General features: G+C 37.2%; 1 long non-coding RNA gene across 1 annotated transcript; it reads left to right on the top strand.

Moving 5' to 3' along the window:
• The first annotated feature begins 14555 nt into the window (after positions 1-14555).
• Positions 14556-16164, top strand: LOC113055980 (uncharacterized). The gene is made up of 2 exons (XR_003277635.1): positions 14556-14643; positions 15919-16164. It is a non-coding gene; the product is annotated as an uncharacterized LOC113055980 (long non-coding RNA).
• The last annotated feature ends 1011 nt before the right edge of the window (positions 16165-17175 follow it).

The following is a 17175-nucleotide window of genomic DNA, read 5'->3' as shown; positions in this document are numbered from 1 at the left end:
ACGTTTACTTCTGTGTGTGTGTGTGTGTGTGTGTGTAAGCCAGTTTAGGTGGCGATAGCAAGGTACATTTCAGGTTAGTTTGTGCTAACCTGGGTTTTAGGCACCAAGAAAGTAGCTCTGCTTTTACCACTGTTCATCGCCACAGTAACTTGTGCTCCACGGCTAACCAGCTCCAGAAGTATGTTTGACTTAAAGTGGTGCTGAACAGACCACGAGAGTGATTAGGTCTTTAAATACTGTTATAAGGAATATCAGCTGAAGTAATGTCTGCCACTGAATGAATTGTTTCTCCAATCACTCTTTTTATAACAATTTTGTGGTAGTCTGGGAATTTCATCAGGTGAAGACATGAATACTCCGAGACAAGCAATATTAAAGGGTCATGAAACCATGAAACATGTATTTTGAGATATTAACAGAAATATATAGATTGTACATTGATGGTATAATAGCAATAGGACTCAAATATTTTAGTGGATATTGGTTATCTTTGCATTTTTCTAAGTAATTTCATTCTTCCGGATTGAAAAGCAAAGGTGGAGCAATGTCACAAAATATGAAGTATATTCGTTAATTTGAAGTAGTGATTGGCTCCTGTGACTGAAAAAAAGGTCTTACTAAATTTTAATGTGTATGTCGGTCCCACATGATCAGAATGTGGTCAACTTACATAATTACTCTCTTTTTCTCAAATCAATTACTGCTTGCCAAACCAAAATATTACATTTATGTTAGACTTAATTTCACAGAAGGATCAAAACAACACTTTAAATGCTGTATCAGCAACAGTGTATTACACAATGTCTTTTGTAGGGGTGCTCCGATCACGATCGGCCGATCGTTAATGCGTATCTCCTCAGTAAAGCCGGTTTTCTAATCAGCGGTTAATTCCATCAGGTGCCTGATTTCACATAGAGCAGCTGTTACTACACAGAGCCATTGTTAACTTAGAAGATGCGCCAATAAACGCTTAAAATGAAGTGGATTTGCGCATCTTCTCTATTAACAACGGCTCTGTGTAGTAACAGCTGCTCTATGTGAAATCACGCACCTGATGGAATTAACCGCTGATTAAATAACTGGCTTTACTGACGAGATGCGCATTAACGATCGGCCGATCATGATCGGAGCACCCCTAGTCTTTTGTCAAATAAGATTCAAAATATCCAATATATAATACAACAATTGTCTTTAAAATTGACTAAAAACAGGTAAACGCTAAACTGTTTTAATTGATTCTTCAAAGTGAATACTTTGAATACAAGTGAATACAAAGTGATACAAAGTTGTGGTGGCATTGCATTCTATCCAATGATCCTTTCACTGAAAAGCCCATTTTTACAAAGGGAGTGCTTTATTCAAAAGTTTTTCTCCTTCCAGTTCCATAAAAAACTTCTGGACTACCTCAAAAGTGTAGCGGAGGTCAGCAGGGTAGCTGAGGTTCAGGGCATTTTATTTATTTATCGTTACTTTAAGTTACTGAGTTGTTTGAGAGAATTTAGGTTGACGCGCTTTCTTTGATGCATGTGGTTTACATCCTTCATTAGAAAGGAGTAGACCATTCTTCTGCTTGCATCACCATAAACAATGTCTTGGTTCCACAAACCATCAGTGTGCATAATTTCCAATTTAGTATCCAATACATACTTTAAAAGGAAACTCTAACAAACGTTCACATCTTTTGTGCTGTTGCGGTCAAAAACCTTATGATGTTCTCGTTAACAAGGTTCGGAATGAGTGCGCCAGATATTTAGCCTAATCAAACATAGGTGGATCAATTCCAAAGTATAATTATCGCTGACTTACCTCTATCCATTGACGGTTAATCAGCATCACTCCTCCACCCCAACTCCTCACTTCGAGTACACTTTATAAGTAAACGGGGAAGGGGGGGGTACTCTAGGTTCGGGCCATTCCCGAGCTCGGAGCCCTGCCCCAGAGAGCACGCCAAATACACATACCATACCTCATCTAATTATATGTAAGCGTGAACTCGTGAATTGCCTTTCCGGGTCAAACACCTGGGAAACACCTAGGAAGGCAATCTAAATACACAGAAATCTGTGGAAGGTTCCAGCACCACTCAATGGTCAAAATGGGAATAACATAACCCCTAATTGTTAATGTTAAACAAATATACCAATTCAAATACAATGAAAAAGGAGCCAAACATTACCATACACACAGTCAAAACAATGTGATATAAGTTTCATGTAATAGAAAAAGTTTTGCTATTGGTCTTTGAATGATGATGGTTTTGGTCTGCAACCTCACAGAGCGCACCAGAGCAAGATTATCTTGAGAAACCTCTATGACCTTGCCAAGTGCCCAGGAACCACAAGGAGCTGACGAGTCCATAATTACTACAATGTCTCCAGCAACCAAACTCCTTTTCTTCTGCTTCCACTTTTGCCACTTTTGAAGCAAAGGCAGGTACTCCCATATCCATCTTTTCCAGAAAAATCGGAAAGATATTGCACCTGTCTCCATCATCTTCTTGCATACTGATCATGAGGTTCAAACACACCAGGTGGTAAAGCTGGTTTTCCTTTCAATAGAAGATGATGATTAGGTGTGAGAGGCTCCAGATCATTAGGATCGCATGGTAGCTTGGTAATTGGTCTACCACTCAAAATGGATTCCACTTCACAGAAAATCTGTGAAGACAATCATCTAACCATTCTTGATGTAGCACAGAGTTGAGAACCTTTTTTTTTTTTTTTTTACAGAGCGTATCATTCTTTCCCATACACCACCATGGTGTGAACTTGCTGGTGGATTAAAGCTCCAACCAATTCCAGCCTGTGACAACACTCCTTGAAATGTATCATGATCCTGTCACAGTGTCTGGGTTGTGTTCCCTGGGGTTCCACTATATGTCCTCCTTTCTCACGGTGTCTGTCACCATATCACTTCCTGCTCCCTTATTTGGTCACCTTCCTCCTAGTTGTGTAATTGATTGTTCCCCACCTGTCTCCTGTTCCCTCATTATCCTTCTGTGTATTTATACCCGGTCTGTCTGAGTCTGTGTTACGGAGTCCTTGTTTAATGTCTGAGTATTATTCATGTCCGTCAATTCTTGCCTTGCCTTGCCTTGCCTTGCTTTGTGTTCGTGTCTTGTTTATGTTGTCTGGATCTTCTGCTTTTGACCCTGCCTGGATTGTTTACCCTTTTGGATTACCCTTAATAAATGACTTACCTGCAATTGTTTCCCTCTCTGTGTTTTCCATAACACAAATCGTGACAGATCCAATGTAGCGCAAGCCTCCTTCAGTTATCTTTGTGCTCCAATAAAGTTAGTCCCTTCATCTGATCTTAGATGCATCATTTGTCCTCTTCTGCTAATCAAACGCCATAATGCATTAATACATGCACCTGTTTCTAGTGAACTTGCTACCTCAAGATGAATTGCCATACTTGCCATATGGGTGAATACTTATCCATATCTTTTACAGATTACTCTTCTATTATTTATTTCCACTGGTCCAAAGTAATCTACTCCAGTGTTAGTAAATGGTGGTAGATCGGCAAAAATTTTCACCTTTGGAAGATCTGTCATTTTTTGTTCAGCTGCTCTTCTATTATGGCGTCTACAAAAACCACACCCAGTAATGATCTTCCTAACGGCCGAGTTCTAGTGAGTAATCCAAATTTTTTTCCTAACTTTAGAGAACATTTGGCTTTGTCCACCATGACCCAGACTTTCATGCACATGCTTCAGAATAAGCATAGAAATATGCTGATATTTGCCAAGTATAAGCGGATGCTTGACCTCTTCAGGCATGGCTGCTTTGCTCAGTCTTCCTCCAGCTCTTAATAGTCCATCATCCAAAAATGGATCCAACCGATAAATAGGACTTTGCCGATTCACTGTCACTTGCTCAGATGAATGATCAAAAAATTCCTTATGCTGACAATTACGAACGATGGCTTCCTCTGCTTCCATTAGATCATCCAGTGTCAAAATAAGACTCTTAGGCATTGCTGTGACTCTTGATCCCTCAGACTGTACACCACTGTCCTGATTGTTCTTTGGGTTACCAGCATTTGTATCCTTCTGCTCCTTTCCCAAGTGAATTCTTTCCAACAAGATCATTTTCAACTTGAGAAACAAGGCCAACGTTACTTTGAGCCTCCTCCACTCAGAAAATTAAGCTATTAGTTGATCAGTAGGATTAGACACTTCATTCACAGAAGTAACGTTTACTGTGGTTTCTCGTTTGACCTCTGTGTCATCAGAGTCTATCGAGACATTTAGTGTGTTTATTGGCCAATACTCCTCATGCAACCAAAATAAGGATGGACCTTCAAACCACCTCTTCAGAAAGTTTCCAACCTTCATTCCTCTTGAAGCATCATCAGCTGGACTGTCCTTAGAACTGACATATCTCCATTGTGAGGGTTCAACTGTTTCTCTAATGGTTTGCAATCCCTGTTAACTACGAATGTATGGAAACGTTTATCTTCATTGTTTAGTGACGTGACGTGACATTCAGCCAAGTATGGTGACCCATACTCAGAATTTGTGCTCTGCATTTAACCCATCCGAAGTGCACACACACAGAGCAGTGAACACACACACACTGTGAACACACACCCGGAGCAGTGGGCAGCCATTTATGCTGCGGTGCCCGGGGAGCAGTTGGGGGTTCGATGTCTTGCTCAGGGGCACCTAAGTCATGGTATTACATATGGTTACAGCCTTCAGTGGTGTTACTCTGGGTTTACCTAGTAGAAAAGCAATGTGAATACAGTTCTCATGATTTAACATTCTGATGTATGTTACTGTAAATCACTAGGCTTAGTACAACTGTCCAAAGTGAAAGCAGCTAGTGACCCCAGATCCTCCAACCATCTCTTCCACTGTCTTAGGATGTCCTGTGGTATGGCATCATCCCACCCACAACCTCTCCTGCAGAGTTCTTGTTGCATCCTAGCAAAAATGACTGGCGCCAGGAACCCCAGAGGATCATCCATGGAGCTGGGTTCTCATTTATAAACGTTGTGTATGCACAAAATAGGCATAGAAATTGTGTAAGCATTTTTTTCAAGATTTATAAAAAAATAAACTTGGTGTAAATGTATGCACCATACGGACATTCTAAAACATGCGTACAAACTTTTTAATGGAGTGAGAAAATGTATGTAAACAATTTAAAAATTTTAATTGTAAACAACGACTTTAAACTCTGTTTTCATGTCGATATAAACATTTACATGAAATATTCCACTGACATTAAAAGAGGTTAACACTGAAGATACATAATTTTACAAACAACATAATTGTATAATTTCATTAACAATAAACAATTTTCCTGTTGTAACAGAAACGAGTCAAACCAGACAAATTAAAGAGTCTATCAAAGCGATGTTTAAAAACACGAGAGCCGAATTCCTCAGGAAGTCATAAATCAGTTCTAGTGCCACAAGAACCAAGCAATATGATTAACCAACTTGTTCACACAACAGCTTTCAACATTAACACCACTAGAACAATTATTTACAATTTCAATTCAAAGGAGAGAAATTTGGTGCCAAATGTGTTGTTCATAATGGAAATGCAACGCTGGACATCACATGTAAACCCAGGAGATCAAGTTAAATACTTGCATTGACTTCCCCCCACCTAGCAGAACCAGACTGAAATTCCTAAGGGGGAAGGGCTTTAAACCTCTGTCTTCACAGAACATCTTTTTGTCGTGAGAATGGCAAAGAAACTGCTTTTTGTACATGTACATGGACCAGAATGAACTCAAAAAGACTTCTAAATGAATCAGTCCATCGCTTCACTCCATATTCATTTATGTGTAACCCACATTTGACTATCATGTTATAATCACTTATTGTGTATGTTTTTTTAAGAACTATGGGATAGCTGAAGGATACATAGTCATGTCTGGTATGTGTGTGATTGAATCTACTTGCTTGATATTGTCCAGACAATAATTTATTTGTCCCATGTATCATATTCGTGTAATAGGAATCATGTCCAAAATTAAACCCTGCAAGGCAGGAAAATTCGGACCACATGCTTGGTAAGATAAACAAATGATTTATGATACCCCCGAGCCAAGACAATATCTGATTGGTCAAGACAACATTTGAGGTGTGGCCAACAGGCCAGTTTAAATACCTTGGGACACCCTAAAATCTTTGCTTTTAGTTCTAGCCTTGCTTGTGCTATCAGTCATGTCTGCTCTTAGCTTTTAGCTTGTAGCTTTGCTACCTAGCTTTAGCTTTTAGCTTCTAGCCATGCTGTTTAGTCATCACTGTTCTTTGAGCACGGTTCCAGCGTGCTTCGCCTGCTGCTACTTAGCCACGATGAGAAGGAACACAACCTTGTCTCGTCAAACTTTATTTCTTTTCTTTTCCGTTTGAGAGTTTCGTGTTCTGAGTTAAGTTTTGTAACGTCGACCTCGTCTGCACGTTCAACTTCAACCAGCCACACAACTCCAGCTTCAGCCAACTGCCCCACCACGGGCTTCCCAAGATGTCACTTCAGCGACTGAACTTCCAGCCAGTCAACGACCTCGGATAGCCCTTTCACCGGGACTCTTTCACAGGAGACGCAAGTAACTTTACCTCCAGACTGTGACCTTTACTGGTGTATCTAATATAATTTTAACCTCACTGAGGAACTCAATGCGAGGGCTAATTATGTGATTGATGGTTGTTCACGTCTATGCAATTTAACGTATTGCTGTTAACTTGGGATTCCATATTTCCATTCTCTTAAACTCATCTTTCCCTAACTTTCGATCTTCCTGCAACTTTTACCACTAAAATAGCTAAAATATGTTTATCTTAGCAGCAAAACTGTACACATTTAATTTGAAATAATCGAAATTATATTTGGCCAGTGTAAAATAATGAGATCATCTAAAATATCTGAGAACTATTTGAAACCATTTTGTTTTTATAGATATTTTCATGTATTTATTCTAAAACACAGCAGGGATACTTCTCTGTCCCTACTGTCTCTGTGTTGAACATGGTGTCATGTGCATGGGAATTCGCATGTAAATTATATGCAGATGAGGTTACACAAAGTAAAACAAGGTGTAAGCTCCATATATATGTTGATTTCGGGGAGGAGATGAGGTGGAAATGCACGGAAAGAGATTGCCGTTTTGCCTCTAACTTAAATTTGAAAGAGTCTGTTTCCATAGACCATTGTATGCCCAATGCTGTTTCAAGTGGAAGTTTATCTCGGTCTAAATCTAACTCCTTCAGGTCTTTAGCCATTTGATCCAGTGAAATAGTTTGCAACAGTGCACGATTACCGATCCAATTTTCCCCAAATAAACCTTTCATCGTCTTTATGGCTTCCTTTTCCATAGCTGAGCTCTTCAAACAGTCATCAACATAGAATTTTTGCCTGACCGATTGAATCACATGAACTGGAAAGTCAAATTAATTGTCATCTGCAGTTTTCCTCAGTGCGTAACTTGCACAACTCTGAGAGGAAACTTCACCAAATAAATGAGTTTCTACTTTCGACAAGTTTCTCAGAAGTTTCCATCTGACCACCAAAGAAAGCGTAGAAAATTTCACTTGATGGAACATAGCCTGAATGTCACCCAGAGCCAGACTAGTTACCAAAAACTATTTCCCTTCCTTCTATCCTTGGGTTATGACTTAAATCTGATAAACATCTTAGATTCTGAGACACCAAACGAGGACTCCTGAATATCACCAAACAAGGGGTCAGAAAGAATAGCGCTCCCTTTCACCTCCCCGTTGAAGAGGTTTGACTAACACAATGCCTAAAAATTTCAAAGTACTAATTTCATGCCCAAATTCATTAAAATGGGTGACTTAATATCATGATTGCGTAAGTTACTTTTGTGCTCGTGTAATCTTATTCTAAATTCTCTTTTAGTTTTACCAAAATAAAGCCTACAAATCCTCCTTATACGCAAAAACTGACAATACGGGATGCTTTTTTTCATAGATGGAGGATGATAACTTTTAGAAAAAAATTATTCTTATCTGTGGATTTACAAAATACAGTCGTCTGTAGAGTCTGACCAGTAGATCTAAAAACCTTAACGTCAAGAAAAATATAAAAGACATTATATTCCAAGGAAAATCGTATAGAATAATGGAAATCTGGAATTTAAAAATTCATGAAATTAAGTTCTTCAACTGTATAATGAAACCAACATTTCAAACGGTGATGGAAAATGTTACTTGGGGAATACACAAAATCTGCTTCAAATTTACATATGAACAAGTTTGCATAATTAGGGGCAAATGGAGATCTGATCCCATCGCATCCCAAGAGAGGAGTAAAATTCCTGATCTCGAAGTTGATTCAAAATTTCGTTACGATATGAATCTATATCTTGTATAACAACTGCAACACCTTTGTCGGCAGGTTTAATCACAATCAAAACATCTTCACTAAGAGTCCTCGAAGCTTTACGTTTTCTAACCGAAAGGGTCAAGAACAAATGTCCATCTCTTGTAAATACATTAAAGACATCCTGATCAACCGGCCGGCAAAAAGTCTGAACCGAAGGATTAGATACAGGGGGCATTAATGTACTTTTTTGTTCGAAAACGTCTCTTCTCCAAATGTTCCTTAGAATAATTTCTAACTATAGGCTGAACCGAGAGCAAAGGACCTGTTCCACAAGAAAAAAAAAGGACTTCAATTTAATGGACCCAAAGAATTTATAAAATTAAATTTTTGTCAAAAAGGGATCAGTATATTTGGAAAGAACAAAAGAAAGTCCCTTTGACAGAATGTCAGTCTCTTCAATATTAAGTGGTCTTTTAGATAGGTTTACTATATTGGATACCTCTGGATACGCCCGCCCATTTCATGCTGCACAAAAGTAAAAAATACACAGTCATGATATTAAGTCACCCATAGCCAGACATTTTAATGAATTTGGGCATGAAATTTGTACTTGAAATTTCTAGGCATTGAGTTAGTCCAGCGGTTCTCAATTCCAGTCCTCATGCCCCACTGCTCTGCACATTTCGTACATTTCTCTTAGCACTTCAGATGTTTGTTCTATTCAGACGTTAGTACCCTGCGAACTGGACATCACAGGATATTCCGCCATGATTCCAGTTCGAAGCAAACATATGTTCCATTCATAGTGCATTAAAGTGTGTGAAACGTGAATTTAAATTGTATTTATTTACAGAGATATATGATGTCACAGTTGTCCATGTGTAAAGATGCTGCGTAGCAAAGATCAATGAATGAATGTTCTGAAGTGAGGTAAACTTCAACAGATTTCCCCTGCCCAGGGAGAAGGGGGCAATGAACAATTGGAACACATTTCATGCACGGAGCTCACTTCTAACGAGCTGATTATCTGAATCAGGTGTGTTAAAGAGAGACGTGAATCCCATTCAAATATGGGAATATCTCTTGGTGGCAATGGCATTGATAACTGTAGGTTAAGTAAGTCAGCGGTGATCTCATTTTGCTTATGCATGATGATGAGTATACGTTCAGGTGGATTATGACCAGTGGCATCAAAGTGTACAGCCTGCTTGTCCTTTGATTGAGAAGTTGTATGGTGTGATGTTCCCTGTGCAACTGTTATCTGTCGGTGTTTATTAAAAAAATACTGTTGGCTCGTAGCAGTGTTAATCCAACTCTCACCTGTCTTAGGACACACACCAGCTGTTTGGCCAGGTGGTAATGAACAGACACTTTGTTGAACTGTTTTCCCTACTCCAAGCGTATATTCTCTTTGGATTAATACCATCATCAATAGCATCACATTCCTTAAACACATTACCTTCACTACACGCAACCCACTGTTTTGCATCAGCAATGCACTCATCATTAAACATAATTTTTTAGGGGTGCTCCGATCACGATCGGCCGATCTTTATGCGCATCTCGTCAGTAAAACCGGTTTTCTAATCAGCGGTTAATTCCATCGGGTGCGTGATTTCACATAGAGCAGCTGTTACTACACAAAGCCGTTGTTAACTGAGAAGATGCGCAAATCCACTTCATTTTTTTTGTGTTTTTTGGTGCATCTTCTCAGTTAACAACGGCTCTGTGTAGTAACAGCTGCTCTATGTGAAATCACGCACCCGATGGAATTAACCGCTGATTAGAGAACCGGTTTTACTGACCAGATGCGCATAACAATCGGCCGATCGTGATCGGAGCACCCCTATCCTTTTGAATATAACCTTGAAAGGATTTTCTTATATTATTTGCCTTATTCAATTTGGCTTTTCTGCAAGCTTGCAACTTATCCAATTTACCAGCTAATGCTTTAAATGAAAGCTTAACACGTTTTTCAGTTTGTACTTCCACATTGCTAACGACACTATTTGATTTACTAACAGTTGACACACCAGACCCCACAGTTTCATCCGATGTTGCGCTGCATGTCTCCATAAGTATTAGTCTATTTGTAATAGTTTGTTGCAACAAACATTCAATGTCAAAGTTTATTAACCACCAGCGTCGGCAAACAGACCGTTTAATTATGTGCACACAACTGAATGGCCATAAACAGTATAGCGCTAGACATACCTCAGTGTGTTGGATGTCATTAGATGATGTTAATGTTTTCTTCAGCCAGCTTTAGAAACGTATAAATCCAGCGTCACGACGTGATAGCAAACCGCAGATGCACTCTTTTACAAAATCCAACGACTCCTGTTAACACCGTGTCCACTTCATCTTCGATGTATCCAAACGTGTTGAGGTTGCAAACAAAGTTCCACGAGTCAGGTTTTTGACTTGCATTGCATGAGCCAAATCTAATACTTTAAGCTATTGTGTTGTTTGATGCCTGAGAATTTAGGTTGAGGCGCTTTCTTTCTTTGATGTACGTTGTTTACTTCCTTCATTAGAAATAAGAAGACCATTCTTCTGCTTGCATCACCATAAACAATTAATTGGTTCCACAAACCACCAGCGTGCATAATGTCCACTTCAGTTTCCAGATACATACTTTAAAAGGAAACTTTAACAAACGTTCACAACTTTCGCGCTATTACGGTCAAAAACCGTTTGCCCTTCCGGGTCTTCTTCTTCTTCTTCTTCTTCTTCTTTTAAATTGGCGGTTGGCAAACACGCTTTCGGGTCAAACGCCTGCCTACAATAGTAGGAAGGGCATAGACATATAAAAACCTAGACGCCTCATTGGCCGCTTTGAGCCGTCAACGCGTCCGCCATGTTAGTGAGGGCAAGACTGCCTTAAAAACAAATGAAACGGGGGAGCTGCGGTTTTTACTGAATAAAAACACGATAATGTTCACATTTATCAACCGATTTCAGAGGTTTATGATCTACGTGCAGTTAAAAAAAACTTTTCCTCCAGTTGTTTAGTAAGGTTTGGAAAATTATTAATTGAAAGCTCACATTTGTCTCACTTGTTGATTTCGTTGATTTTTTCAGTTTACAAATCTGTTAATTTAGTATAACTGTGACATATTCATGTAATGTCATTTGAATGTACATTACATGATATGTAGTTGTTTTATTGCTTTCTCTGTGTTCAATCCCAACATTTTTCTTTCTTTTTTTCTCTCTTTCTTGTGTCTCAGGTCAGAACACAGCTCTTTCCCTTTGAAATACTGGGATAAAATCTAAATAATACATATTTAAACACTAATAATTACTATCATTGAGAAAATGTAATAAAACAAATAAATACAAATCAAAAGTGACACACTTGTAGTGTGCTTTTCATTTTGATAGCACTATAGCCTACAGATGAACTAATAATAACATGTAACTGATGAGGCTATGGATCCAGTGAAAATGAAAATATGCACTGATACAGTGCACATTAGAAATATAGTAAAAGTGATATGTTATATTAAAAAGTATATGTAGTACAACTTAAAGTAAAGTGAATAATATGAAAAGCGAGTACAACAGTACAATAACATACCGGTTTGTGATATAATAGATTTATAATAGCATAAAATTAAATGTATAATATGAATAATACCGTAATAAATAACTGAACAACAATAGGTTAATAATAGCAAGAAAAATATGTAATATCAAGGGTGGAATAATACAGAACAGACAAAAATGAAGAATAAATTAATAGTAAATTAAAGACTAAAATAAAAATACTAAAATACTATTTGTGTAATAATTTTTAATCAAATTAAGACACAATTAATGACACAACACAAAAAAATTGTGTATACATATATATTTGTGGGAAGTCGTAGCCTAATGGTTAGGCACGACTTAGGTGCCCTTGAGCAAGGGATCGAACCCCCAACTGCTCCCTGGGTGCCGCAGCATAAAACCCACTGCTCCGGGTGTGTGTTCACAGTGTGTGTGTGTGTGTGTTCACTGCTCTGTGTGTGTGCACTTCGGATGGGTTAAATGCAGAGCACAAATTCTGAGTATGGGTCACCATACTTGGCTGAATATCATGTCATATATACATATACATGTGACACTGAAGGCTGGAGTAATGATGCTGAAAATTCAGCTTTGCATCACAGGAATATATATATATATATATATATATTTTTTTTAAGTATATTCAAATAGAAAACTATTATTTTAAGTTGTAATAATATTTTACAATATTACTGTTTTTTCTGTATTTTTGATCAAATAAAGGCAGGCTTGAGCAGAAGAAACTTCTTTCAAAAACATTACAAATAGTAATCTTTCCAAACTTTTGGTCTGTACTGTATATATATATATATATATATATATATATATATATATATATAATAGAAAATCCTAAAAAAAACAGTGATTCAAAATTCGGAATAATTCAGATTGCTTTCATTTATTTATTTCAAAATGTTTTGTGTTATGTTGTCCGTTGTTGATAGTTTTCATACTTAAACTGTGAAAGGAACATTTTTAACAGCTTTTATGATGCAGAAGCTTGATCTTAATCAAAATAGTGTTTTAATTGCTTTCTGTTTTACTTTGTGTTTGTATAGACCATAAGGCACAAAAGCTCATTAATGGGAACATTAAAGAAAGTTCTTTAAAAAAGTAACTAAAAAGTTACTTTTTAACAGTAATGCATATTTCTTAGTAACTAGCACAACGCTGGTGTTGTCATAACGTTCAACTTGGAGATTGAAAATGTTTCTTTTTTGAGACCCCAGGGCCCGGTTTTTCAAAAGTAATCCAGTAGGATTTTGGATAATGGATTGGATCAAATCTTGAAAATGTGTTTTTCAAAAGAAAAAACGGATTACATAATCGGATTAGATCACGTAATCCAATCTTGGTTTTGATCCGGATCAAACCTTCAGTTTGGTTTTTTTTAGAACTTCTTTGTAGGATTTGGATCATTTTGATCTAAAAAATCTGGATTAAACTGATCCCATCAGAAGGGTGGATTCAGCGTGGATTTCATGGCCAAAATGTAACGAAAACTTTAAAAATGTAGCAAATAATACTATATTTGGATCATGCATTATCTTACAAGATATCCTATTTATTCATAAGGTTTTAATTGTATTTGTTCATACGTCAGGCTACAGTGATTAGGTAGGCTTTAACACATTCAGCCTTTCAGTATAGGGCTACAGCAAAGTAGAAAGAGTTTGCCCTCATAAAATAATCCCCCAAACAGCTGTCAAAATTGACCAAAAACAATTTTATTCTATATATATATTCATCACAATCAAAAATATTGTTTTACATTAAGTCTTTTTTTTTATTCAATACATCTATACTTGATACTTGTTATAAATATCCTCAGTGTACAGTGTTTGTGTTGTAGGTCTCAGATGAGCGGACTGCTGGAAGAGGATGGGGTGGGGTTTTTCTTGTTTTTTTTTTTTTTTTTTTTTTTTTTTTTTAATGTTTGGGTTTTCATTTCAAATAAAAATAAATGTATATCGACCCCTCACTGGCTATTCTATTTGTTGCTCTTTACATATCTATAGTTTTACATTGTGATTTCCTATCCTGTTTGAGCACTGGTTATCCAGATCTGGTGATCCTGAAAAGTTCCTATCCGGATCAGATTGATCCAATCCGATGTTGCTTTAAAAAACTGGCTCCAAAAGTAAGCTGGATTACGTGATCACGGATCGCAAAAAAAGGATTACTAAATCCGGATCAATTTTATCCTGATTAAACCTTTTGAAAAACTGGGCCCAGGAGCCCAAATTCAGACCCAGAACAATAAAACCCACAGAACAGGTGCGTTCAAAGGAGGATTCTTTATATTACCAAACTGCAGGGAGAGGAATAGTAGATAAAAATCATGATCTACAAAATTAACCACAATCTGATGTGATCCAACCACCTCAGAAAAAACCAGAGCTGCTGCAAGAGCTTTTGAAGCACATCAGCTGTGGTCAAAGAGTTCTCGTGTGTTCGGAGAAGGATCGCCGAATCATTTGAGTCAGTTTCGGGAGTTCGGATCGGGATCGCGAATCATTTGAGTCAGTTTGGGAGATGGGTATAAACGGAGGTCGGAGCCTGCTCCAAATGGGCGTGTCAGCTTCAAATGGGTGGGACTTCAGCTCCAAGTGGGATGTACAAACCTCCAGAGTCTTTTGATTGGTTTATTTAATGTCATGGGGTTAATGCACGCTGCAAATCCCCGCCCACCAAAAAAAAAGAAGAAAAAAAAAAAAGAAAAAAAAGACGACGTCAACTTCCCAAGGCTTTTCAGCGTCAAGAAAGAGGAATTTTAAGGGGTAAGTTTAGACTTGTACAACGTATTACAAGTTGTGAAAAAGTGCAGTATCTTGGCGGTAGATGTTTTAGTCTTGACGTAGTTAAATTATTTCTGCAATACATATTTAGGATTTACGCTGCAGATTATGGACACTGAAGACCATAAGCAGGTATTGTGACTAACGTTACGTAAAATATGTAGGCCTATGAATTATAACTGCATTGATACTTAAGCGATCAATAACTATTAATAGATTTAGTACAGTGTTACATAAGACTGAGTCTTAGGTAAAACTCCTAACTGATTATGCTTGGACTTAAACAAAGCTGGTCATTGTTTCAAAACCTGCTATTATATTTTTAAAATGTTATCTATTTTTACGTGTAACGTTCATTCAAATAATGTAATGCAATTGAAACATTTGGTTTAATTACCAAATTCATTTTTCAATTTAATAATCATAACAGTGGATATATGAAGATAACTGCAGTGTCCATTACCATGCATTACATATCAACAGTAGCCTATAGGGTGTAGAATTAATTTTGTCATTGTAGGAAACACCAAACAAAAACATTATGTGTAAACTTTGTGGTACAGAAAGTTCAAGTCTGGGTGGCCAGAAGTTAAATTTCAATGACCTGGTTACTGCCTCTCTCTGTAAACACAAAGGATCACTTTCCTGATTTTTTGTTCTTTCCACCTTTTTTTGTTCTTTCTATGCATCAAGATGTGTAATTTATTGTGTCTGAATAATTTTGACTAATGTGTGTGTGTGTGTGTGGGTGGGTCTTTGTGTGGATAAATTATGTTCATACTTTAAAGGTGGACATTTGCAACAGCGCTTGTCCCTAAAATTGCTCCAGGGGTATGGTCAGAGACTGTCCTAAATGACAAATGTTGGAATGTAAATGACATTACATTCTGTGGACGTCTCACATAAATGTGCATTGTACTTTAGTTAATGTTAACTTGTCAACAGTGAATTGTTTTACGATGTCATTGGACTGAATGTTTAGTGACTAATGACACTTCATTCCAGTAAAAATATAATCCATAGCATTGGAGAGAATGTAGCTAAAGTGTTCCAATGCTGATAAAAATCAAGATGGTTAAAACCTCAGGTTCCTTAAATATCTTTTCTACAGGACTGTTTGGGGTTGGACAGATTTTGTAATGGTTTTGAAGTCTGATGCTCACCAGGCCTTCATTTATTTGTTCAGAAATGCAGTAGAAACAGTCATATTGTAAATTGTAATAATATTTTACAATAACTCTTTTCTATTTGAGGCAGCAGTGGATCTACCCCAATCATCATTAACGGGACCCCAGTGGAGACAGTGAGCAGCTTCAAATACCTTCAAATGCCCTGCAAAGAGTAGCTGAGCACATGTCCAGAACATCTCTCCCTTCTCTGCAAGACATCCACACCAGGAGATGTAAATCTAGGGCTGTTAAGATCCTTAAAGACCCCACCCACCCTGGAAATCCACTGTTTCATCTGCTACAGTCAGACAGACGCTTCTGCAGTCTGATGGCACCAACGGAGAGACTCAGGAGGAGTTTCTTCCCTCATGCTATCAGACTACTAATCATGGACATTAAACACACTGAACTTTATAGACTGGTTGTTTAGGGCTACCCAATAACTCTCTGCACACTGCGCTTTTTTGACAACCTAACTATGCAACTCATCCTCACTGCACATTGTTTACATCTCTGCACATCTTCTGTGTAGCAGTTTCTGTGTAGCATCTCTACAAATCATCTGTGTAGTAGTTTAATAGTTTAATATTGTGTATATTTCATTATTTGTATTTAATTATCTCCCCAAAAAAAAACTTTTTATTTTTTTCCTGTTGTTTCATTATTTGTATTTTAATTTCCTCTTATTTTTTGCACAGTCTAAAAAGAGTATGCCAGACCTACATTTCACTGCTTTTTGCATGTCATATAACAAATAAAACTTGAATTTTGAGTGGTGTGGAGCGTTACCTGTGATCGAGTTGGTGATAAAAAGGAGATGGAGAAAAGAGTGTCTTAAATTGGACTTTAGTACCATTAATATTTTCCTCTTAAGTCTTGGAATGTTTTTTTTTTTAATTATTATTAATTCTTGTATTACTATTTAGATTATTTTTTTCTTTTTTTCAATTAAATGTTTATTTGTCAAATTTACTTCCATGTGTGGCCTTTTGTAATGTTGTTTCACCTAGAGCCAAGGGGGTTGTAACAATCTAAACAATATAATTCTCCCTCAGATTTCAAACTTGCATTAAAGAAAAACATTAACATACAGTAAACATTTTATTGCTCTAAATTACTCATTCATTTTCTTGAAATTGATGTAATTATGAAATGAATATCATTTAATATACTTGAATGTTTGCAGTTGTCACAAAATTAAATAACAACCTCTTGTTAATCAAATTTAAACTACAATGAAAAACAATAAATCAGTTTTTCATTAGTATCGCTACTTTATGCCATCCTCATTCGCGCGCACCCCGGCAATGACGCAATTTGAAATGTCCGCTTAAACTCCGCCCAT

Source organism: Carassius auratus, chromosome 3, assembly GCF_003368295.1.
Source record: "Carassius auratus strain Wakin chromosome 3, ASM336829v1, whole genome shotgun sequence".
NCBI classification, from domain to species: Eukaryota; Metazoa; Chordata; class Actinopteri; order Cypriniformes; family Cyprinidae; genus Carassius; species Carassius auratus.
The sequence above is the reverse complement of the archived record's forward strand: the minus strand, read 5'-3'. Positions and strand labels throughout refer to the sequence as shown.